The sequence below is a fragment of the Harmonia axyridis genome, chromosome 1 (genome assembly GCF_914767665.1).
Source record: "Harmonia axyridis chromosome 1, icHarAxyr1.1, whole genome shotgun sequence".
Lineage (NCBI taxonomy): Eukaryota > Metazoa > Arthropoda > Insecta > Coleoptera > Coccinellidae > Harmonia > Harmonia axyridis.
Window position 1 is genome coordinate 39,725,634 of NC_059501.1, and position 26,693 is coordinate 39,752,326.

Below are 26,693 nucleotides of genomic sequence, written 5' to 3' on the forward strand. Positions count from 1 at the left end.
TTTTTGAGTGACACGGTATGGCGAAATAAAAATATCAAAGTGGAAACAAAGGCCAGAATTTATAAAGCCGTAGTAAGACCAACTATGACATACACCGCTGAAACTCGACCAGACACAGCGAGGACAAGACAACTACTGGAGACCACCGAAATGAGGGTACTTCGCAGAATAGCTGGAAAGACACTTTTCGGAGAGAAGTAAAAATATAAGGAGAACATGCGGGGTGGAAAATATCAATGAGTGGGTATTGGGTCGGAAGAGAGAATGGAACGACCACATAAGTAGAATGGACGAGGAAAGGATGGTCAGAATTGCACGCGATAAATCACCACTAGGTCGCAGAAGTTTAGGACGCCCTCGAAAGCGATGGAGCGACAATTTGTCAGTGTAGGCAGAGATTCGACGGAAAGAAACAGGCGAATCGCCTAAAATGAAGAATGAAAAAGAAGAAGAAGAATAATCAAAAATAGAGGGGTATTGGTAAAATAAGTGTCTTACGATTTTGTTGGAGCATAGATGATGAGATTTTGTGGTCTAGTATTGAAAACTGCAAGAACTGCAGTCTACAATAATGACAATTGAGATCATTCAAGTAAATTGAGTTAGCTCTAATATTGTCCAAATTGTCAGTTAGAGATTATTGTTATTTGATTTGAACAGAAATTGATCTTCTGATCGGTTACTGAATAAACAGGCACAGACGGTACAAATGACCAGTTCTATAGCGTATTTTCATGATAAAAAGACGCTAAATGTGGAAGCAAGTGAATTTCGTTCAACGCAGGGCAGTAGGAGACTGTATTGGTATTTTAAAGTAAGTTGAAATGATTGTGAAGATTGTTATTCAGAGTCATTTTATTGATTTCGCTAGTTTTACGCTTTTTTGCTGTCGGAGGTTACCAAATGGACCAATTTTCGTCGAAAGGAAGTAGGTACTAGAAAAATATCAGGGGAAAACTTACTAAAATAATTTTTTTTTTTTATCCACAAATACAAAATATTTAAATACTACAATGTAAATTATCTCTCAAAGAAATTATGTGAAAACCCCATAAAAATCGGTGATTTGGATCTTTTTTCGTTTTGAACGGAGCAGTCACGTGGAGCATGTTGGTGTTCCCTCTGAAAATCAAATCTTGGAATGTTTGAGTTCGATTTTCCCGAAAACTGTAAGATACGTCTTTCGAAGGAAAATAATCTTCAAGAATTTCAATAACTTAAAAATTTACAGTGACATTTGGGCTAGGGATGCTGAACTAACTATCAATCATCTATTCATTTACGCCACTGAAAATTTTGAAACATGAAAGAATCATTACAAGTTCCTTTCAACAAGCAGTGTGAGTCGCATGGAAATATCTTCAGCTACTTCGGAATTATTATAAAATAACCGAGGAAAAACGAGTTACTTAGGGCTGTGCCTTTTCATCAATAAGTCCCGAGCCTGGCGCAGTTTCAAAATATCAAAAAAGTCCACGAAATAGTTTTGAGGGATTGTAAAAATTTGCTTCAGATAGAGGTGGAGTTAAAGATCTCAGAAGGTAGTATATTCACTTTCTTTGATTCTGAACGCTGCTTGGAGCTGTCTAAAGAGAAAAATAGTATTTTTGCATCAATATGTTACAGTGCATGGTATATTGTTCATTAACTATCTTGACAATGTAGAAACATCAATAGTGAATACTATATAACGTATTGGATCGATTGAGTGCAAAAATTGAGAACCAGGACAATACTCCTTGTCACAAATCGATAAAAACCATTAAATTGAACGAATTGCGTTTAAAAAAACTTGACCACCAAGCTGAATCTGTTTATATTCATATTATATTTATATTTCGTTTTTGTAACAAAAGTGTTTGCACGCGTATCGGTCAGTGCTGAATGGTCAACAGAGAATACCTTGAATATTTGCGTCGAATTTCGTTTGTTTTTTGGGTTGAATAAAGATTTTCTTCCATGGAAGACTCATAGTATAGGTATGTGTTATTTTCGGTACCAATTTTTTTTGCATCATCAATTAGGTGAGTCAATAAGCAAAAAAATGAATGACGTCATAAGTAAAATTTTTATGCCCTGTCCGACTGTTTCAATAATAATGAATTCTTACTTTATCCACATAGTTTATAAAGGGCCCATCAAAAGGACCCAAATGAACGAAATTTTGGAAATCGCAAATCCGCGTAAATGGAAAAGTTACTTAATATTTATTTATTCCCTTTAAAGAAGAAGCAGGCGAATGGGAGTCCAAATAAAAAAAACAATTAATGTATTCTGGAGGCAAAAACAACTATTAATTAACAATATCAATTAATTTCGAATCACCAAGAAATTCTTTAAGAATATAGTATGCCTTGAAATATTTGAAATTTTTCAAATAATATCAACTGATCATGAAGCTCGATCATTCGTATCTTCAATTGTTAATTATTAAACACGTATATAGTTGTCAATTGTGAACGATTACACTTCTAGAGGTTCTATTCATAAAGAATTAAAAATATCCTTTTTTATGATTTGAAGTTTTTGAAATATAATAGTACAGTAGAACTCCAATTATCCGAAGTAATGGGGACCGGGGCCCATTCGGATAATCAAATATTCGGATAATCGGATTTTTTTTAAAAAAATTGCCATTGGAGAGAATAAAAGCTACGTTTTGATATTGCACTATTTTTTTATTATTGAATTAAATGAAAGAAACATGAAATTTTCACATGTTTTAAATATAAATAAAATGTACTTATGTACAAGTTTAGAAATAAAAATCATTGTTTTTTAAACATCTCCGTCAATGTAAGCTGTTTTGCGGTCTTCAACCGTTTTCGGGCAGCCAGGTCACGCATTCGCTTGACGGTGAGCAGTTGCAAGTGGTCACACTCGGGCTGACGCTCCATCCACTTCAAAGCAGTCTCGAGACCGGCAAATGCTTCACTAGCTGATGGTCCAGCGTCTACTTCAACATCAGCAGAAAGTTCTTCTTCCACTTCCACTTCAACATCTTCTCTCACACTTACAACAATTTCATCGTCATTGAGAATTTGAAAACCAGGGTCAGACGTGTCACAAGCCATCCACTCTCCTACATCTTCAGCACTTACTTCTGTACAGCCAGGAATTTTAACAATCATTTTTCTTATTTCCTCTAGTGACAACGCATCTTCATCATCATCATCCTCTCCATATTCTTGTTTCTCATATTCTTCAGATTCTTTTTTTTTGTTCTTCTCAGACGGTAGGCCTTTCAGTTTATTCCACGCACGTCTTAGCGTCACTGGCGTAACCAAACTCCAAGCTTCCGCTACAATGTAACAGCAGTCCTTTAAATTTATTTTGCTATGATTTGCCAAAACCAATTCTTCATCTTCAGCACCTTCGATCAGCAGTTTTCTCAGCAGTTGCCTTCTGTAATGGCGCTTCATTGTTTCAATAACAGACTGGTCCATGGGTTGCAGCAAACTTGTAACATTGGGAGGCAAAAACGTCGTTTTAAACTGCCCATTCTCTCTTTCCAACAGTTCTGCTGTAGGATGAGTGGGTGCGTTATCAACAATTAAAAGCACCTTACTGCCTTCTTTTCCCACCGATTTTTGGTGCTTTTTCACTTCAGGAATAAACACTTCATCATACCATTCGGTAAACAAAGCTGCAGTCATCCAGGCCTTGGGTTGACTTTTGTAGAAGAGTGGAAGTATTTTTACGTTTTTAAATGCTCTTGGATTTCTTGATTTTCCTATCAAAAAAAGTGGCAGTTTATGATTTCCAGTGGAGTTGGCACAGTTAAGCACTGTAACACGTTCTTTACTGACCTTATGTCCAGGGGCACTAGATTCCCTTTTAGAAGCCAAAGTGGTTTTTGGTAATGCTTTCCAAACAAGGCCAGTTTCATCGGCATTATAAACAAACTCTGGATCATAGGATTCTGATGCAGTTTTAAATTTTTCAATAAAATTTTCAGCTGCTGCAGAGTCTGCTGAAAGCTTCTCACCAGCCAAATCTAACTCGCGTACACCATGCCTGAATTTAAAATTCCTTAGCCAGCCGTTACTAGCCTTAAAAGATGAATAACCAAGCTTTTCCGCTAAGATTTTGGCTTTTTCACAAAGGATTGGACCTGAAATCGGATTTCCCATAGAACGTTGCTGCAAAAACCATTTAAACACAGCATCTTCCAAATTTTTGTTGGTTGCTGTCTTCATTGTTTTCCTGGAGGAACTTCCATCTCCATTTTCAAGCACCGAAACAAAGTTTAAAAGTGTTGACTTACTGTTTTTAATGTCAGAAATTGTTGCTTGTCCAACACCATAAATCTCAGACAACTTCTTACCCGTTACACCTTTATCGAGTTGCTCTATAATTTTCAGTTTGTCCGCTAACGATAGCACAACACGTTTTCTTTTCGAAGCCATGGTATAAAAACAATACAGTATTGTACACGCACAAACAAAAGTAAGCCGTAGCGAAAGAGTAGCGTCCTCGAGCAAGGTCAATAGCACACTGGCTAATCAAAACAAACAATGACAGGTGCGCCGTGACTGCAATGTGCCGGAACTTGTCTTAACTTGTTAAGACAAGTCAAGTCAAGACTTGACGCGCAAACACTGGCTTCGCGGCTTTTTTGTGATTCGGATAATCGGCGATTCGGATAGTCGGAGTTCGGATAATTGGAGTTCTACTGTATGTGAAATTTATTGAATGTTCTGCCTTCCGTAGAAAATCTTAAAACGTATGAAAAACCGTCTGCATGAAGGAATATCATTCAAGTACCTGAACGCATTTGTGCTATTGACATCCGGTTCACATTCGTTGAACTAGCTCACAATATTATAATTCAATTGAAATGAGTGTCTGTCTATTGATCGCAAAATAGGACTTACCAAACTTCTTACTTAGATAATTTTCTGGTTGTGCAAATTTATCTACGAATTGTACATGAAAATATCACAGCCCACCCAATTTCATAAAGGTACTCTTTCATGAATCATAATAAGAAAAACAGAACGCATAACCATTATATGAACCATTTTTATTCTTATTTTTCATCGAAGGAGCAATACGTACTCAAACGAAAAAATGGAAAGATGTGTGATGTTTTCCTTACAGTCGCACTTTTCATGACATATTTTATTGAGTATTGCAGCCGATTGACGTCAACTAGCCATGTCGCTTTTTCGAAGTTATTGTCTCACACATCAACATCATGAATAATAACTCAGCAGTAGCAGCGATTTCAAAGAATTATAACAATTATTTTTGTTATTTTTACAACAATCTCTATTACAGGATAATTACGACCATGAAACAAGATGGGAAAAAGTAGTTAGCAACCAGTTTACCATTCTAAGACGAATATCAACATTGCTTTAAGTAATTATGAAACTTATGAATATTTGTTCAGATAATAATAGAAAATAGTCGGATTTCGTCCAATGATAAACCGCGGTATTTGAAATCCGAATCTACTATGAAAATTTCGAGTCTTTCCGTTCGAGAATTCACAGCTGGACGAACGGACAGAAGCAATTTTCACCATAAAAATAACGTTTTCTGTTTCTCAGGGGTAGAATGAAAAATTAAAAAAATTAAAAATAATTTTCTCATTATATATACATATTACGTACGAGATGTCCCCATTTCTGTGCTCACTGAAAGTATCTCGAGAACTATAAGACTTTGAGAAAGAAATTTCAAGGATCCCAGATCTCTTAATTCGAAATAATTTAATATCAGAAATCAGACCATATTATCTTGAATCACTATCTAGTTTCTGAAAAATGACTGACTCAAATGTTTCACTATACCTACCTTTGTTTCTGTTCGAGATATTCGAATAATTCTAAAACGTTTTGTTCAGTAATTTTTATACATACTTTATATGTTACTCATAATAGATCATAGCAATTAATTACCGTTTAAGAGATATAGAGAAAAGTTGGCATTTCTTAAATGGGACACCCTATATTTTTCAACGCAGCAGTTTTTCAGGATCAGATTTGTCGAAAAGCAGACTGTTATCGGTTTTTCAAAAATGTCATTCTTGTCAAAAATATTAAGTTTTCTACTTCATTTTTTTCATGGGACACTTTATATGAAATTTTTCCATTTATTTAGAGATTTTATTTATTTTGTGCCCATTGTATAATTGTAATCATGGGTGTCCATTCAATTATAAATTAATTATCGTGTTTTGTGAATGGGACACTCTGTTAATGACTTGATTACAATTATATGGACACAAAATGAATTGAATCTTGAAATAAATGAAAAATATTTGTATATAAGGTGTCCAACTTGATGAAGTCAAAAAACTCAATAAAAAGCGATAACAGGTTGCTTTTCGAGAAATTTTCGGCTAAAAAACTGCGTTGAAAAATATAGGGTGTCTCATTTAAGATTCACCAACTCCCCTCTATAACTCTAAAACGATGATTCCTATGATCTGGTATAAGTATCATAAAAACCTTGAAATAACTGAAAAAAACTTGAATTTTCAGATTACTATATTCTTATTAATCGAATTTGAATTTTCAACTTTGTTGTTGATTGGATGTTCTGATGATTGATTTCGATGACTAGAAAGTAGTTGGAATCGTTTTATATTCAAATAAATAATATGTAAGATATTTCACATTTTATTGATTTTTACATGTGAGGCCCGGCTTCAGTTGCTTCATAAGACGAGTCGCCACTGTTGTGACGAAATGCTAGGGCGATCTTTTCGGGAAATGACCGCTCAAAGATGGCATTTTGTATGAAGAAAAATGAACAGAACTCATTAATTCTAAAATGGAGAAGTATATAGTTGAGTTCCGATCCACAAATCCAATACCACAGATTTCTTGAAGAGTCAATATGCAAATAACGAGTTTAAAAGACTTGTTGATTACAATAATAATAATACAACAATACTGTTGGAGGTGTGTTAAGAATGTCAACCTTAGGCTCAGAGAGGCCTACGTAAGAACAAACATTGAAAACTGAATTTCAAATATCAAAAAGAAGAAACTCCTCCATGAAAGACATAGGTATGCATCCAAACCACAAGGGAGAAATACTGAATGAGATACAAACAAAAATAGTTGATAAACAAATAAGACCTAAGAAAAGCAGTTGTGGAATTCACAACTGCAGTCAACGAAAACCGTAAAACCTTATTTCTGTTTCATCTCTACCATAGAAGATTTCATGTCATCTCCGACATAGGAACGGAAATTTATCATTAATTCGTTAAGTCTATTAAATGACCACTGCAGATGAGGCAGGTGCATGGAGTGATTCAATTTCCTTCTTATAGTTCGAGTTACAAACTGTGTAGAAGTTCTTGTCAATGATATTCGTTAGGAATAGTTTTTTCAATTTTTACAAATTCGGATGAAAAAACCACGAAAACCGTTTCTTAGAATAAATAGGAAGGTTAATTAAAAAATATTCCAAAGTATTCATTCAGCTGAAGAGGATATTATGTTCTTTTCAAGATAAAAATGTAATTTGTTAATATCAAGCTTCTATTTGCGGCTTCTATTTTTTATTTTTCAGCGATAATTCCCCAAAAGGAACGTTTGATAATTTCGTCACGAAACGCTGATATTCTCGATTTCTTTTTCAGAAATTTTCGTTTCCTTCGAAGCAAAAAAGTAGAACCGATGATAATCGGAGGAAAGCTCGATCTTTTGACTAAGACATGCCGTGGACGAGTCCCGTTTCTCGACTACAGGATTTCCGCGTCGCATCCCCCTCTTCCAGGATTCTGACATTTACATCCTTCGAAAACTATACACACCTGCAAAATTAATGATGGACAAAACATCAATGAAATGTGTTTGTTGTTCATTTTAAGCAATAATTTTTTTGAATTGTAACTTGATTCTTCGGAAACATAACTGTTCAAATGCTGTCCCCATTTACTCACTTTTCTGTTATATACAGAGGTGAACAAAAACAATGAGAAGTTTTATTCAGAACACCCTGTGTTGGTATTCCTTGATTGACGATGCTAGGGAATCACGGCTTGGCTTGATTTTTGAGCTACTTGGCTTGAGCTTGACTTGATTTCAAGTCAAGCTCAAGTCAAAGAGTAGTTTTTCAATCTCAAGTCAAGTATTTATTTATCAAGTACTTGAATCATATCAAGCTACTTAATTTTCAGTCGTTTTATTGTGTAGTGTCACATCAATAAGAAAATGATGAAATGAGAAGGAACCTTGCAAAAAAACACTTTCATTCATTAAACTTATTGTATGAAAGGAACGAAAATATTAACTTTTTTGAAATAGAAACAATAAAATTACTCAAAATCATAACAGAATACAAAATAATAATAAAATAAAGGAAAACCCCAAACTTTGTTTGATCTCATAATTTCCATCCAGGATCTAAGACACATGAGTCATCTTATAGATTTGTCGCCTAATCTATTGCGGGTTTTTGTAACTTCAAGATCAGCTCTGTAAAATTGTCTTTCAAGCTGAAGATGCTGGCATTGATGAAAAATCCTTGGCCATTTTGGCCAAGTTCTGAGGATATTTTTGAAAAAACCATAATCTACCAATAGATTTGATAAAAACGTGAGAAAACTAGTAATAAAGTCACACTGGCGAATGCTTCAGTCTGTCGGCGTTCGAGGAATCCCCTTATTTAGTCTAAGCGCGCGCGACGCGTGCATATCAAGCTCAAGTAATATCGAGTAGCTTGATATCAAGTCAAGCAATAAATATCTAAAATCTAAAAAAAAAGTCAAGTCAAGCGCAAGTATGTAATTTTTCACGAACTTGAGTCAAGTAGTAGGTTAATTGGATTGATAGACGGGACTGTTTACGTATATTCAGATATTGACTCATCTTTCAGGAAAATGTTATTTGTTATTTATTGCTATATCTTGAATTAAAGAACGGTAGGATAAGAAGAACTGTACAATTAATATGGTACCGTTGTTGAAAGAGAAATTAAAATTTGTATTCGCAAAGATCCTTAAGTTTATGTCAATTGATACACTTAACCGAAAGTGTACATAAATACTTTGAAAAAGTTAATTGTTTCGATGAATTCAGTAATCATTTTTCGACCGATGAAAAGAAACATTAATACAATGAAAAGTATTATAGTTTGTCATATTGATGAATGGTTTTCATTGAATCAAGGATGAACTTCTATTAAACCAATTAAATGTTTATTATTACAATGTTTGGTTCTTCTATCTGTTGTATGTTGTGTCAATAATGTATTATGTATTAGTGTTCATTGAAATTGTCCGAAGTTGTTGATGTTCCGATGTACGACTTTATACATCTAATGAAAAAAATTCTTCTATCCAATAAATTTTTCATCGAAACCAAGAACACTCAACATCAATTCCAGAATCGTGGTATTGATGAACAGATCTTGAGTTCTTAAATATTTTCGTCTGAAAAGGATCGATTCCACAGGGTGTTCTGAATGAAATCATACTTTTAATTATTTCTGTTCAACCCTGTGTAAAACAAAACAACAAAGTAACTGAGGACTACATTCGAACAGTTATGTTTCCGAGGAATCAAACTATAAAAATTGGTTGAATAGACAAAGGATTCAAGAGAAAATGAACTACAAACTTCGTTAAGGTTTTGACCGTTTCCCAATTTTGCCGGTGTGTATAATTTATTAAAATATACAAAATGTGTTTATTGAAATATACAGATAAAACAAGTAAAAAGAGTATCCACAACGGTGGATTGCACATAGATCCCTTTATGAAATAAAATTCGATGAAGATAATTAAATTCTACCTCTAAAAACGTTTAGAGGAATACAGTTTAAAAAAAAATATGATAAATTGAAAGAGCTTGCTTTTTCGCGTGGGAATCCCCCTCTATGAGTCAACTTTAGTTACGCCACTAAATGTAACTAAAGTTTCAATATAATCCTGAACATTTTTCAGAATGGAGATGTTTTGATTCAGAATTTTCCAAGAGATTTGGTCGGAGGTCAAATTTTTCTTCATGTCTTGGATTAAGGAGATTAGCCTTGGATTTTGAGGAGATTAATTCTCATCAAAAATCCCCAAAAGTTCAATAGTTCAATGAATAATCAAAATGTTATCTGTATTTTTTTCAGAATTTTTGAAGGAAATCTGTATTTCACTTCAAGCCTTCGCATACAGTTAACGAATTCTAAGCATCAGGTATTCAAGTCAAAGTAGTTCTTCATTCACATGGAGAAAACCACATTGTTCACAATTTTACACCACAATTAGCAATAAAAAATTTTCGCTGCAGTCTATGATGAAAATCCTAGACCAATTCATTTATTAAATGAGTAACTACTTCAATACTCACGAAAATCTCAATCAACTACTAAGAAGGAATAAAATGAAGTGACGTCATCGACCAGATATAAAAGACACCGTATAGTTTCGCGCGTAGTGATTCCATCAATGTACAGCGGATATATTATTAATATTCGATATGAGGATGCTACAATAAATACCTTACCCAACGATGAGTACTAGTCTAGGAATTCATGTCTTCTCCCAGACAGAATCATTGACCTAGATGAAGTTTACAGAGGTTGATGACCCTCCTTATTCATTTTCATTTTTCTATGGAAAGATTAGTAGTTGATTGCATTCATATTCCTCCTTCGTTTGCGGTGCACCAACTAGGTCATCTTTTTTTAGGTTCGGACATTCGTTATGACGGGTATAAGTGACGGGAATTGTCTTAAAATTATATATTATTTTCATCCTAGAACTGTTCCTCAATCAAGGCGAAATTGAGCGTTGTGATCAGTAACTGCAACTCGCCTTTCACATGAAACATAAAATCTCAAGAAATTTGATATACCGTTTGAGAATATTCGATGAAAGTTTTTTATTCACATTCTTACATAATTGCATTCTTCCTCGTCTGATGTGTGACAAAGAACTGATCATTTGAAAATTAAAAAAGCACTGATATGAAGTCAGGAGTTTCTGCGCGTTTGTCATTTTATAATCAAATTCAGTCTTCCGAAAGCAATTCTACAATGAAGTACGTATAAGATTTCTGCTCAATCGTATAATTTCCGACATACTCGTATTAGGATCATAGAGGAAATACCATCATCTGCGTACCTAATCACGGGGTGTAAGGTGCTTTAAAAGCTACAGTAAATTCAATCAATCACAGATATTCATATATGTTTATCAATAATAGAGTAATAGAATAAAACTATAGTAAGCCATGAAATAGATATACTTGGTAGGTAATTATACACATATCCATAGCGGGTGGATCCACTTAATCAGTAGATATACCTTAACCTAACCTGGATTCCTATAACGTCTGTTCCGTACAACACCTTCTGCGCATAGACACTGATCAACAATTGCTAGGGATCACTTATGAACTTCTCTTCATTTGTATTTTTTTCAAGTTATCTCGTGAATATCTGTACATTATATGTTCTCTAAGGAAAAAGTAAGATGTTTTGAGTTGATTATATCAAAGTCTTCCTCACTTCATCGGCTCTTGTTCACAAAATCGATTATTATCTGTAGGAGGTTACAGGTGGAGTGAAAAGCAATGTGGTATTTGTTATTAAATCTGATTTTTTCTCTCGTTCAAACACATAAGGTGACAATAATTGAAGAAATGAGAACAATATCAGCTTATCAGTCATGCCGAGAAGACGTTTGGCTCCTGTGCAACTGGACCAAATCATACGGTGGATACAGGAAGGTTTGTCCCAGCGAGAAGTGTCCCTGCGGTTGAATGTTTCGCAAAGTGTCGTGAGTCGGGCTTGGAATAGGTTCATCCAAAACGACTCAATAGCTTATGTTCATGGGGGAGGTCGGCAGCGCAGTACAACAGCTGCCCAAGATCGTCTTTTGATCCTCAATGCTAGGAGAAATCCCACTTACCCGGTGTCGCGGCTCAATAGATCACTGAGAGTTGCAACAGGAGTTCTAATTTCGAACCAGACTGTAAGACGACGACTACATGTTCGTGGTTTGAGAGCACGTAGGAGGGTAAAACATCCCCGTTTGAATAGCCGATGTTTATTTACGGATGAGTCTAGATTTCGTTTGGTCAACTCCGATGGACGTATTCTTGCTTGGAGGGAAAGAGGTCGAAGGTATGCAGAACAGTTTATGGTACCCACAACAGCTTTTGGCGGAGGTTCTATATGTGTATGGGGAGGCATTTGTTTGAACCAACGCACAGAGTTGGTTGTTCTGCAGAACACCACCATGACCAGCCAGAGATATCACGATATGATTATTGAACCCATAATTGTTCCGTTTGCGGCTGCCGTGGGCGAGAATTTCATTTTAATTGACGATAATGCCCGTCCACACCGTAGTCGTCTGGTTAATGAAGCGCTAGAAACTCATGCTATTGATAGGATCGACTGGCCAGCTCGCTCTCCAGACATGAATTGCATCGAAACTTGTCTGGTCTGAGATGTCTAGACAATTGTCAACCTTAGAACAACTGATCAATAACCTGAAGGACCTTTCTAACGCTTTACGGGATATTTGGACGAATTTGCCCCAAAATTTTATAAATCGTTTGATCGAAAGTATGCCTCGTAGGGTAGAATGCTTGAGACGAGCTCGTGGGGGACCAACTAGGTACTAGCTTAACCGAAACTTCAGCCTTCTTGTGGTTTCATCATAAAATTTTTATGTTATTCAAACACAGAATTTTGAGTGTTCCTAATAAAGTCTTTTTTTCTCTCCAACTTTCCATTTTTTCATTCTTTTCTCAAGTGAACCATATTATCAACTGAAAATACTCTGATATCTGACTAAATTTATAATCTTGGAGCGAATATTTCAGAAATAAATTTAGAACAAGTAAGTGATCCCTATCAATTGTTGAGCAGTGTATTTGAATTAACGTATAACGCAAAAGGCCCCCCAAATCATTATGGAAAATGGCTATCGGTTAAATGCGCTGAAACTTTGCAACAAGATCAAGGACTATCCTCCATTTTCAATCCCAGACCCCAAAGAGGTTACCTTATGACAAGACCTGTCAAGAAAAAATAAATTGATGAGAATCGTCAGTATTTTTTCTTCCAACGGAGAGGGCTATGTGATGGTGATTGTAGAATGTAGGATTTGATTTGAGAATGAGGAAACGCTTTGAGGATGAATTGAAAATGTTATGCGTTATGCAATAACACATCGGAAACTGTACTTTGGGAGTCATAGGGTGTCTATAATTGAAAATGGAGGATTGTGCCTATTAAGACTTTTGATCATGATTCTGAATACTATATTTCGCAATGTTTTGGCGAATTCAAACCACGAGATGATAAAGAAAATTAATATCAAAAAAACCTTGATAACGACACTAAGTAGAAAATAAGATTGGGAAAAGGAGCCCATAATACAATTCTTTGAAAGAATACCATCAAATGGTACACCAGATGGTTCCAAAACAACGATGGGGACTGGCGCTGGTACCAAATGCTCAATATGGTTAGACAGCTGTCTAAGTGTCTTTCAGGCAAAGATACTTGCGATCGAAAGATGTGAAGAAATAAACCTAGCAAGAAACTATCAGAAATGTGATATACATTCTGATAGTCAAGCTGCAATCAAAGCACTGAGCTCACATATTATCGATTCTAAGATAGTATTGGAGTGCCGAAAAACTCAATTAAATAGGCAAGAATAACAAGGTCTTTTTATTGATTTAATCTGGGTTTCCGGCCACTCGGGAATTAGGGGGAATGAAGAGGCCAACACACTTGCCAGAAAAGAAGCACAAACTCCTTTCATCGGCCCGGAACCTTTCTGTGGTATACACAAATGTACCTACAAGAAAGAGTTTCAGGAGGAGGAAAAAACCGAAAGAGAAATACTTAGGCGGAATCTTCCTACAAAAAGTTTCTTCGAAACTTTGATACTGCGAGATCCAAGAAGTATCTGGATTTCAGCAAAAAATATACTCTTCAGTGGATTCCTCACTGTGGGCATTGTCGCCTTAGGAAACACCTTATGAGAATGGGTCTAGCAGAAAATGATGAGTGCAGATTCTGTGGGGAGGAGGAAGAAACTCCGGATCACCTGGTAACGGAATGTCTCGCCATCACTAGCCAACGCAAAATCTGCTTTGTACACGAAACTTGTAGAAGTGGAGGAATTAGCCTCCTTGAAGCCATCACAGATACTGGAGTTCATTGGAACTCTGGAACTGAAAGGCGAGCGAATTTAATGGTCTACAGCAATTGAACATATTATTTTTCTTCTTCTTCCTCTCTGTATCATAACAAACAGCTTGATTCTTGATAAAATTGGCGCGAAATGCATAGATCAAACTAATAAGCAATTTGTTTGTTCACATGATATTACATGTTAGCCTACATTAATCATTTAAGTGTTTGGTTGGTCATTGTTAGCGTACGTTATTTAACTAATGCATACATCAAATCCGGACGTATGACAGTTAAATAAAAAACGAGAAGATGCGAAATTTCAAGTTGATGGCGAAACCAGAACCATAGAAGATTGAAGAAGATGAACAGTTATTTATGCAACAAGTACAATAAACAATTTTTGCACGAGTTGCATACAACATTTTTTCTACGTTCATGCTAAAAGCAAAAAATGATTTATTGAGGTGCGGCACTAGATGTAGGAAAATGAAAAGCGCAACTTGAATTCTTTATTATTAATATCGATTTGCATTGAAACAGGAACTAATACGTTACGAACAATTTAACTCAAACTTTATTTTTACCCTCAATGTTGAAAGTGAATGAACAATTGGTGCAATTTTCAATATGAATATTTCGTAGTGAAGTACTTTTTAAATCCACTTCTTGATTCGTTACTGCTGTAAACGTACTAGTACTTGGTAATTGTACATCGTTATTTCCTTCAGGCTGAAATATTTGTTTGCCATGATGACACCACGTTGAAGTAGAATGACAGATGAGTGCAATAAAAACTTTATTGCACTAGTGCAATAAAGGACTTCTTTTTCCACTAAATATAGTTCAATAAAGTTTTGCTTTTTGCATGAATGTAGAAAAACAAAATTTTACCCAATATTTCCGTGACCACAAAATCTGCGGAATTTAGATCCTATGTGCTAATATAAAACAAAAATAATAAGCTCCGTGTAGAATTACGGAAAAATGCGAAAGCACTTACTTTGTCAAAAGTTTTGGACACTCGTTCATTTATTCATTTACTTCCTTGGGGAAAATATATCCCTTAATACAGTTCTATGATCTTCAAGTGCGCAATTGATAAGTTTATGTAAAAGCTCTCAAAAGCATTTGACTTCTCGTCTATGCTGTCCTCATTTTTTCTCGAATAAATTAATTTCAGAATTCAGATAATCTGGCTTATTGTTTTCATTGTTTAAGAAATGTACCGAAAAGAAAAATCTATTTCGAGGTACAGACTACAAGGTGTCCCAAATTCGATGCTCACTGAAAGCATCTCGAGAACTATAAGACTTCTTCAAAGACCCCTGTCACTTCTTTCCAAATTATAAGATATCATAAAGCAGATACAAATTCGCGTTCAAACTCGAGATGATCTGATGAATAGAATCAAATTGTGTTGGGCAGAAAATGGGTCAGAAACGCAGTGTTGTTGATTCAGTTAGAAAACGCTGTGTGAAATGTATTGAACAAAGCGGTAGACATTTTGAACATTTGCTATGAGTATATTATATAATTATTTAAAGCGTTTTTTTTCAGCATTTTTTCTTCTCTCTTAACTTCTTTCTTATAACATTTATTAATAAAATTTGGTTCATTCGTTTGACTCTACAAATGAATTAACACTTCTAGTGAGAGTAACTCCAATGGTCAATCAGAGAAACCAACTGATTCAATAATTAAGAGCTTCAAAAGGGAAAAAAATCAGGTTATTTTTCGTTGGTGTCGTGGTAGCCATAATATTGAGACAGAAAACAAGCAGGTAGTACGAAAGTTGATATGTCATTCGAAAGATCACTAAATTATTTTGTAAAAATAGATCGGGGATCTTTGAACATTTTTTCACTTATATATAGTTCTCGAGATGCTTCCAGTGAGCATCGAATTTAGGACACCCTGTAAATCCAAAGGTAAACGGAATCACAATGCACAACATTTTCAAGGTCACTGATCAGAATCGACCCACAGTGATTCCTAGAAACGTGTCCGGAGGTATTTCTCGCACCCAAACAAATTATCGATTACGTCTTCGATAATGAATGAATCAGTCATTATTTCATTATCATCGAAAGAAAACTTTTAGCTTACAAGGTGGAATTGTTTTCGAACCGGAATAGCTCTTGGCCTAGTCCCAATGGAACCAATTAAATTTCAAATTTATTGATTATTGTCTGAGTCAAAACATTATCGTTCCTGCATAATTTCATGCTGATTTATGTCCATAAACAAACTTGTTTCGCAGACGACCAACAATAAAATTGCATCTTTGAATACATTTGGACGTGACTGGACCGTTAAACAAAAAGATTTTCTCTTTCTTGCGATTAGTCGTCTGCTTGGCGTGCACGACTCGGTCTAGTATGCAGTCATTGGTATATTCCTTATTTGGCTCTTGGATTTTATGAAGAAATCACTGGTGATTGAGTGGGTGTTCTCAGATGCAAACACTTGGAAAAAGATTCTCTACAAAAGGTTCTTTTTATCACCGTTCTTTTCGAATGGTTTTTTAATTCTGAAGACCGAAGACAATTGTTTTACCTCAATCCTTATTCCATTTTCTTGTGTAGCGAATTGAAGTATTGTATATGTCCCTACTAATCATGTATATTGTATATTCATTAAAGATTTTGTTTTATTTTGACCTTCCTAGGAGCGATCTTCTTCCGCGTATAGATATGTCTGGAATCTGGATATTGCAAAATTTTTTTGTAATTGATGATTCAACTTACTAGCAGAAAGTTTATGTCAAAGAGCTCAAAAATATTTTTTTTATTATCCATTTCAAATCGAAAGAAATCAAAATTAAGATTATCTGCATCCCGCAGATTTGTTCACCAAGAGAATGATTGAAATTTTCACGAAATCGACAGCACTCAGTTTGTATTTTTGACCCTGCAAACTGGTCCAAAAGTGGTGAAACACGAAATAACCCTGTTTTTTGAATGAAGATGTTCAATTTTCATATCATACTCATAATCTCCATAAAATTCTGATTTCGAAATACCCCACTTGTCATCGTTCGTCTGTGGTACCTATTGATGTAGGCCACTTTTTTCTTGAAATTTCATAGTTATAATGGTTTTAATTGAAGATCATAGGTTGAAAACCGTTCTGGATAATTGTACGATTTCTTCAAGTATTCTGCAAATTTACGGATCACTCTACAGGTGGTCCGAAAGAAACTGCAATTTTTAAAAATGGCCTTTAAAAAATGTCAATAAGTCAATTGTTTCGAATAGCCCTGAATTTTTTTGGCCCGTTGGAAAGCCTAGTGAGTAGTCTTTATTTTTTGTCTAAACTTGTAATGCTTCAAATGAATTTTCAAAATGCTGCGCATTTCATGTTATGTATACTTTTCACGCATACAATTTCGAAGATATCTTCTTCTCATAGTTCCTTTCCGTTTCGGATGTTGGCTATCATACATGCTATCTTAACCTTGTTCACTGCAGCTCGGAATAATTCAGTTGTACTCATACCAAAACAAGTTCTAAGATTTTTCAACCATGAGATTCTTCTTCTACCCACACTGCGTTTTCCTAATACTTTTCCCTGCAAGACAGTCTGCAATAAGTGAAATCTGTTTTCATTTCTCATTACGTGTCCCAAGTACTGGAGCTTTCGTGCCTTCACAGTATTCCTTTTCCTTGCCCTTCAAAGATATAAGATCAATCAACACTACTTGACATCTAACTAATAAAATCAATCAAAGAGAATCCAAATCAAAGAAATCATTTATATCTTATATAATGTTATTACTTTGAAATTATATGGATGAAAAGTATACTGGCACCCCAGAGCAAAACGTGAAATGCTAAGTATTTTGAAAATAATTCATTTTAGGCATAACAAGTGCAGACAAGAAAGAAGATCACTCACTAAGCTATCCAACATGTCAAAAAAATTCGGGGCATGCCATCAAAAAAAAAGGAGTTATTAACATTTTTAAAAGGTCACTTTTAAAAAATTGCAGTGTCTTTCGGATCACATATAAAGTGATCTGTAAATACGCAAAAGACGTATAATTATCTCAAACTGTTTTCAGAATTATATTTTTGATTTTAAATCTAGTAAAATAATCAATTTTTTCAGGAACAAATTTATGGTAATAAACTATAGATTCCTATAGTTTATTACCATAAATTTGTTTGATAAAGTGTTCACTCTATCAAACAAGCCTATTGGCAATACTGCCACATTTCATGTAGCATGTTCTATCGAAGATACAAGGTGGGCCAAATTGAATACTTTTGAATGGAAAGCCCTATTTCTATATTATAACGAAAACTGATGTCAGTGTCAGGAGGCTGATGATGAGAAACTTATTGGCGAAAATCTCAACTCCATAGCTATAATCATAGTTATAAGTATAGTGTTTTTCTAAATATTTCTGTAACTTTTTTCTGTTGAAAATTTTTCATTTTTGTGAAAACAATTTTGTAGTATAGTATATCCAAAGTTACTTGAACTAGTCATAAAAACGCTTGGACATAGATGACTCTTTGAAGTGGATACTATGATCCGCTAAATACCGAGGTTCATTTGAAAGTATTGTTAGGCAATAATTTCATTGGCTCCAAAGGAATTTCTGGAAACTTGGACAACCCTTGTATAATCGGAATATTTAGCTTCCTCCAAGTGACTTTGAATATACTATAACTTCAAACGTACAATTCAATGACGACAATAGAATTTTCCGCAAACTCATATTTCATGAGATATTTCTGTCTTGAGAAATCGTTGGCTTTGAAGTTTCCCAAAAGGTTTTTATGGAATCGGTTGCTGTTCCTCGCCGATCGCCCATATTCTGGATATCGATCCTTGAATTCAAAGATAAAAAAAACAAAATAATCATTTTTCATAAACTTGACGATGATAATAGATATCAAAATTATCCAATAGAATGACAGTACGAATATGATGTTTATTCTCAACTCATTTTCATGCCAGTTCGATGATCCTATTAAAAATATGTATGATGTAACGAAATACAGTATGTTCTAACATGAAGTCTTGGCTTCGGCCAAATAATATGAATTCAGGTTCAAACTCCACAGCGTGAGATCTATTATTTTTCATACATATTGAAATTAAGATTCCCTTTTGTAGCAACTTGTTATTATACTTTCATATTTTGATTGAGTTTGAGCATTTAACGTTCATTTTACAATGGCATTCCCCTCGATATTAATTCCTCGCATTAATTCCAGTCAATTTCGACAAATTTTTATGAAAAAATGTTTGAGAATGATATCGTTGAGTTTTTAATGCCATAAAATTCATTAGACTTTTATAAGTAATCAATTTAACGGAACGATAAATTTAACAGAGTTCAAAGAACCTTCAGGCGCCACTTAATTCGATGTTTATTGCCAAATTAAAAATAAATTTATAGTCGAGAGAATCTGATGATAGAAAACTCAAAATGCCGCTCGGCTCTCATCCAAAAATATTTCACATAAATATGTGATATTCAAGACAAGTTCAAATCAATAGTTCCAAGTTAATTTTGAACTAATCAAAAAATCATATAACCTCTACTTTGCGGTTTAAATTACTCAGCCGCACGTATTTGAAGTTTCAAGTTTCAATATTTGATCTTATCTGTTTTTTGATTACATATTTCAATGAAAAAAAAATACAAATTACGATATATTTATTTATAATAAATGTCTACCTTCTACATCATCAACAAATCAATTCACAATACAAGGAATAAGGCTTCAGGTCGTCTAGTATAGCGACAAATTGGAGTTTGCAGTTAGAAAACATTGCTAATTGAAGGCCACAAAGGAGTTCAATTCATACCTATTAACAAGAAATTCGCGAGAAAGATACAAAAAGTGAGTAGCTTCGAAGAAATTATTGCTCTGCGTCTTTTTCCAAACTGGGTAAGGTGTTGAAAACAGAAATCTTACGGCCGAATTACTCGATACCATCGTAAATGAAATGAAGATATACCAATTTTGTAATACGTAATGTAATATGAACCCACCGAAAATGCGCATATTATATACACGCCCAGTCCGCAACCAAAAATACATGCTGAACCGACTGCAAGAGAACCATCGAAGCTAGCGCTAATATACCGGGTGATTTTTTTAAGTTGAAGTTGAATCAGTCGAAAATCTCAAAAATAAAACATCTTACGGAAAATTTTTTCTGATGAAAGGATTATCGTTTTGAAGTGGAAGTCCACTTAAGCCTGAACCTCTTCCATTAAGTTCCCTCTTGTGGGGGATACAGGAGTCAACTATAGAATTTCAAATCGGAACCCCTGTTTTTATTGCAAATTCGTTTTGTACGCCAAAAGTAGAAAACTTTCGTAGTAACAATTTTTCACGAATCGTCACAGATGGCTGTGTATAAGAGTTTGAATTATCCGACTGAACGATATTACCGTAACCGTTCCATCAATCATTCACATGAAATTCGGACGTTTTTTGCTGAACTGTTTGTTTTCCAAAATCATTGCAAAATATTATTATAGCTATGAAGAGGGATTTCGCCTATGTTAAAACTTGTGTGCCTTAATCACCCTCATCATAAAAAATATGTATACGCAATCGGGTATAATGGGCTGCGTGAGCACAGAAGAGAGATGGTATTGGTTGTCAAACAAGTAATTATATTCACATAGATAGATGTTCAACAATTAGAAAACAGATGCAGGAATTTAACTTTATTTTCTTCAATGAAGGATTTTATGGATTTTCGACTTTTTCCTTCTATCACCAACTTCTTCAAATAGCCTGGAAGCTCGTTATAGATTTTTGGTAAAAAGTAAGAAACAAAGCTACCACAAAATGAGTTTCTGATCTTGGGTATAAGCATACACTCATTCATAATAGCTCTAGTACTATGATCGTGAGATACAGCTACAAAGGAATCATTCATCTTTAGCACGAAATTCAAGCTTGACAGCATATAGAGATTTCTAATATTTAGAATGTTAAGTTCTTCATAAAGTTCTAGAGTTGGATATCTAGATGGTTTAAACGACAAAATTTTCAATATTCGATTCTGACATGTTGACAAAGTCTTCAAATTTGAATCATACAGACCGTCCCAAACGACAATGCCATATCCCAGAATCGATTCAACCAATGAATCATATAATAAAAGAATCAATTTTCTGTTTGATATCTGTCTTAATTGACTGAATTTAAAGAACAGTTTTCGAATTTTTGAGGTTAGATAAATTATGTGTTCACTCCATTTTAAATTTTCGTCTACAATTATACCCAAATATTTGACCTCTCTAGCCTTATTTATCTGCACACAACTTCAAAAATGATCCAATTTTTAGGCAAGATGATGAATGAATTGACAAAAATTTAATTCTTGGTTGATCTGCACTCGGTGGCCTAGAGGTTAAGAGTGTAGACTCACTCACCGAGATGCGACAAGGTGCCGGGTTCGAGTCCCGGCGGCTCCCGATAATAATAAATTCCCCAAGCGTCTGTGACACGGCACACACAAATATACCAAAGTCACACTGAGTCCGGTGTGTGTGCCAGTGACGAAACGCATAAGTAGGCATATGTGAAAACCTACAATACTAATCTGCATTAGAAAACAGGGATTCTCTTTTGAAATTTCAAAGTTTACCCCCGTACCCCCCCAAGGGGGAATTAATTCATTTTGTTGCTCTCATTTCTGTTTGTTTTTTTTTTTTGGGATTATAGGTTAAACCTCAAATATTATATTTTTTGCCCTGATAAAAAGAAAATTCATTCAAGATTCGATATCGAGAATAAGTTCAATTTCAACTTTCTCAGATACGTTAGGTAACCATGCGCAAATGTAAAATTCCTAGTATCACTTTACCACGAATTCTTCAGTCCGATTTCGATCAAATTTTTGAAATAACCATGTCAAAAATTTGATCGAAATCGTACTGAATCCAGATAACCATCTGTATTGGGTTTTGAGAGGAGTGTTTTTGGAGCTTATGCAGGAAGGTATTAGGGACTTATAATTTCGCGTTCTACTAGTCCGTTTTCGGTGAAATTGGATAAAAAATTTGGGGTTTGGGACATGAATAGTTTCATAGCAATTTCAGCTCTTCCGTGCTGAGAAAAAGAAAGCATAGCTGCACATCCATGGGATAGTTTTTTTGAATTTAAAATTCAATTTTTTCTCTAATTCTGTGGCAAATCGTTCATTCTGCCATATCTTGTAGAAGAAAATCGTGCAGATATATCACAGTTTCACACAAATTTCATGGTTACATTTCTTTATTTCATGTTGGTAATCTGAACCCTACCGTCATGGATTTATCTATTATCTGCCAATTCAGCGTTTATTTTCATTGGTACTCAAAACTTCTGCCAACCAACATCATTCAATCCAAAAATCACTAAACGCAATTTATAGAAATATTTCATTAATTAAAAAATTAAAAATCTAGTTAGAGTAAATAATGTATAGCCTCGTACAGAGTTCTAATAGGGCAATAGGCATGATGGTAGTAATTAAAAATTACTAAATTATTGTAATAATTTGATGGAACTTTAGTCATAGAATACAAAACACGCATTAATTTTTTTTATTAACTGCGAGATAAAACATTATCATAAAATTATTTCAACACTCTTTCTCTAAACAACTTGCCACTTCTTGTTTGAATTTCGAACTCCTGAAAGAATATTAGCCTTCTGCACTCGCTTCTGCACTTGTATTATAAAAAACAAGTCCAATACAAGAGCAGAAGCCACTCAGTGGCGAGTTTTGAAGGGACAAATGCTGTACGAATATCTAATTTACTAACACCAACTTTCAAACCTCCATCCGACAAAAGATGTACGATAATGCAAAATCCGATGAAAAATTGCATATATTAGTGTACAACATTGGTTCCGCCATTTTGCAATATATGGCTGTAGCTAAGGTATTTGTAAACATAACGCCATCGAAATATTAGTCGATTTGTGTCTGCATCATAAAGTTATTCTCGATTAAACAAGTCAACTTACGAGCCAAATTCTCGTCATTTGCAGAAGATTTTAATTTTCTGCTATGATATGAAGAAGTCTGCAGTTGAGACTCATCGAATGCTCCCGAATACCTATGGTGTGACCGCTATTAGTGAAAGAACGTGCCGACAGTAGTTTTAACGCTTCAAGAACAGTGATTTTGTCATCGATGACCAGCATGACGGTGGAAGAGAGAAGGTTTTCGAAGATGCAGAATTGGAGGCATTACTTGATCATGACTCACACGCAACCAGAATTGGCAGGATCATTGGTAGCGACAACAAGCCATTTCAAAACGTCTGAAAGTCATGGAAATGATTCAGAAACAAGGAAATTGGGTGCCGTATGAGTTGAAGCCGAGAGATATTGAACGGCGTTTGCTTGCTTGTGAAAAGCTGCTTGCAAGGCAAAGAAGATGAGGATTTCTGTATCGCATTGTGATGGAATCGAAAAATGGAATGATTACAATAATCCCAAGCGCAGAAAATCATGAAAATATCCCGGCAATGCTTCGACGTCGACGGCCAAACCGAATATTCACGGTTTCAAGGTCATACTCAGTGTTTGGTGGGTCCAGCTTGGCGTTGTGTATTATGACTTGTTAAAACCAACTGAAAAAATCATAGGCGATCATTATCGGATACACTTAATGCGTTTGAGCTGAGCATTGAAAGACAAACGGCTGCAATACAACGAGAGACATGATAAAGTGATTCAACAGCATGGCAATGCTCGACCCCATGTTGCGAAAGTGGTCAAGACATACTTGGAAATATTGAAATGGGAGCCGCCGTATTTTCCAGAAGCTGCTACCTCGGACTATCACTTGTTTCCATCAATGGTGCACGACCTGGCCGACCACCACTTCCGGTCTTATGAAGAAGTAAAAATTGGATCGATTCGTGGATCGCTTCAAAAGATGGCCAGTTTTTTCAACGTGGGATTCGTACGCTGCTCGAATGAAGGAAGAAAGTAGTGACCAGCGATAGACAATACTTTGAATCATAAATGTATAACCAGTTTTCTACAATAAAGTCTCAAATTCTCTCTTATTCACCACAGAAAGAGAGAAAATTAAATTGACATTATTCACTTTGATCAAACTTGCAATAAAAAGGGGTTGGTGTTTCACTAGTGCGTCTCTTAAATTATCTTTTCGTTATTTCGCAGGAGCGATCTCCATCTTCCTCCAGCGACAACTCATTTATAACTTATAACGTTCAGGAAGTGAGGCAGACGTCTTTCGAATCTCTGACTATTGGATGTCGATGGAAGTCGGCCATGCGCAGTTGTGGAGGTCATCCGACGACCGGTGGGTGACAATACGAATCCAAATTAAGGAATCGTATACAAGATCGGGTGTTTTCACTTACGTAACGCTGCACTAAGTCGGCCTTTGGAGGTTATTACCTCGTGAAACTTGCGCCACCGAGTCAACTCTTGGATGTCTGCTCAGGCAGAGGATAGTGATTCTGCAACTTTGATCTCTCTTGTTATGTCTGCGAGAGATTTCCCTGATAGTTGAATCAAATGTAAGTTGCTGCTCCTAGAGAACTGAAGATTAGCTTTTTTGATGGAAAACAAACAACAAACAGTACAAATTTATGGAAGATGATTCCCCAATACAAGGAGCCTGTAGCGATAATGGTACAACTTAGGATTCGAAAAACCATCGCTTGAAGAATTGATCCTGGTTGAAGAAACCCTTCCGATCTCAGAGCAAATTTAGTTTTATTCACTCGGATATTGAAGGAATTTTAAGGACAAGGTCGATTTTTTGTCTAAATTTGGCCATAGATAGTGACGCGGGGGATATCCTTGTTCAAATAACACACACGGCAACAGAAGAACAACTCCATGAAGAAGATTTTCAGCAGGTTATCTATTGATAGATTACCTATTGAGACTTGTTCATGGTCTGGCTTGTTATGTTGAAAAATCATTAGTTAGTAACTTTGATTTGGCCCGGAAAAGTGGAGTTGACGGAATATTTCTTATTGATTTCAAATTTTGTAATATTTTCGTCATCAATATATACAAACCTCCTAATACCCCTAATAATAATAATTCCTAGATATTTCGATTTCATTATCTCTCATCCATCAATTTATTGTGGTGATTTCAATTGTCATCTTTCAATGTAGTATATAATGGAAACTATAGCATTTTTACTTCTCTCTGGTTGTTTTCTTTTTTGTTTTCAGATTTAATTATAATATATGTGTCGTAAATTTTTGGTGGAAAGAATAATGAAAAGACTGTTTGGATGATAGAGAAGAAGCAAGCCCTTTAATAAAAATATGTCAGCACATTCTGTAAACAAATACCTACACTACACCAACACTATGTTTATGATGCCCCGTTCACATGTCCTCTGCTAATTATTTCAATAATAATTCACCAAGATAATTGCCTAATTTTCATTTCCACCCAACTTCAATTACCTACATTCACAATTTAAAAGGGCATCAACTTTCAAAATGGACGACCAATTTCGGTGACCCTTTGCATGGTGAAATTAGAGAGCGGACTATGCAGACAAAATCTTTCTCAAATTCTAGTCCATGATCAAGAACTAAATTTTACATGGAAGTAATAAGAACAACACTATGAATGATTGTACGAAAATATCCAAATAAAGATAACGATAGAACCAAACAATGCTTTCAGTTCTATCAATCAAATTGGACAGCACAAATTTCTATCGGCAGTTTCCGACCACCTAAACTCCAGAAGGTGAATGAATTTTTACGCGCATATTTCAGTGAACAGTAATGATAATATTAATAATTTGAATATGTGCTAGGTGGACCAACAAGGCCACCTCGATCTACTGACCTAACACCGCGCGAACATTTTCTCTGGCGTCATCTCAATCTAATTGTTACCAAGAGTCAACAAACGAACAGACATTTTGAATATATTTTTATTGGTATCTTCATCACTCATTTTATGTTATAAAGTATACTTAAGATATTTTTGAATAATAAAACAGAATGCTTCGTTTTTCAGTAAAGAATATTTTTCCACAAACTGCTTCTATGAAGCAGTAAATTACTTACTTCTTCTTTAATCTTGGTAGGAAATCACGGCGGGCATTTGAAAAGATGATGCTGTTCATACATATTATTTTGAGGATGTTGAGATCAATACAACCACATTTATAATTGGCGGAAAATGTACTAACGTCATTGAAAAATCAAATTTTGCCAAATGTACCCAGTTTTCCTCGAGAATCAACTCTAGGTACCCTATTCTATTACTCATCACAAAATTGAATCATCCTATTTTCGCAACGACAAGTTTCTTATATAAGTGATGCATATAACCACAAGAGGTGGTAACTTTCATTGCTTTCATTTACATTGCAGTAATGTATTTGGTATATTGAGAATTATTCTAGACGACTGAGACATGATTTTGAATCAATAACATAGATTTTATGTAAATAGTAACACGTAGATCTACCTAGCAGGTAGATCCATATGCAGGTTGTATCAAAAGTTATTAGAAATATTTCAACTAAAGAAACGTACAAAACAATAGCACAAAATATGAAGATATCACTCGAAT

The 26,693-nt window shown here is 34.9% G+C and overlaps 1 protein-coding gene across 2 annotated transcripts in view; it reads right to left on the reverse strand.

The window, feature by feature from the left end:
* LOC123671367 (follistatin) overlaps positions 1 to 26,693 on the reverse strand; it is a 118,843-nt gene that overhangs the window by 63,720 nt on the left and 28,430 nt on the right. The window lies entirely within an intron of this gene.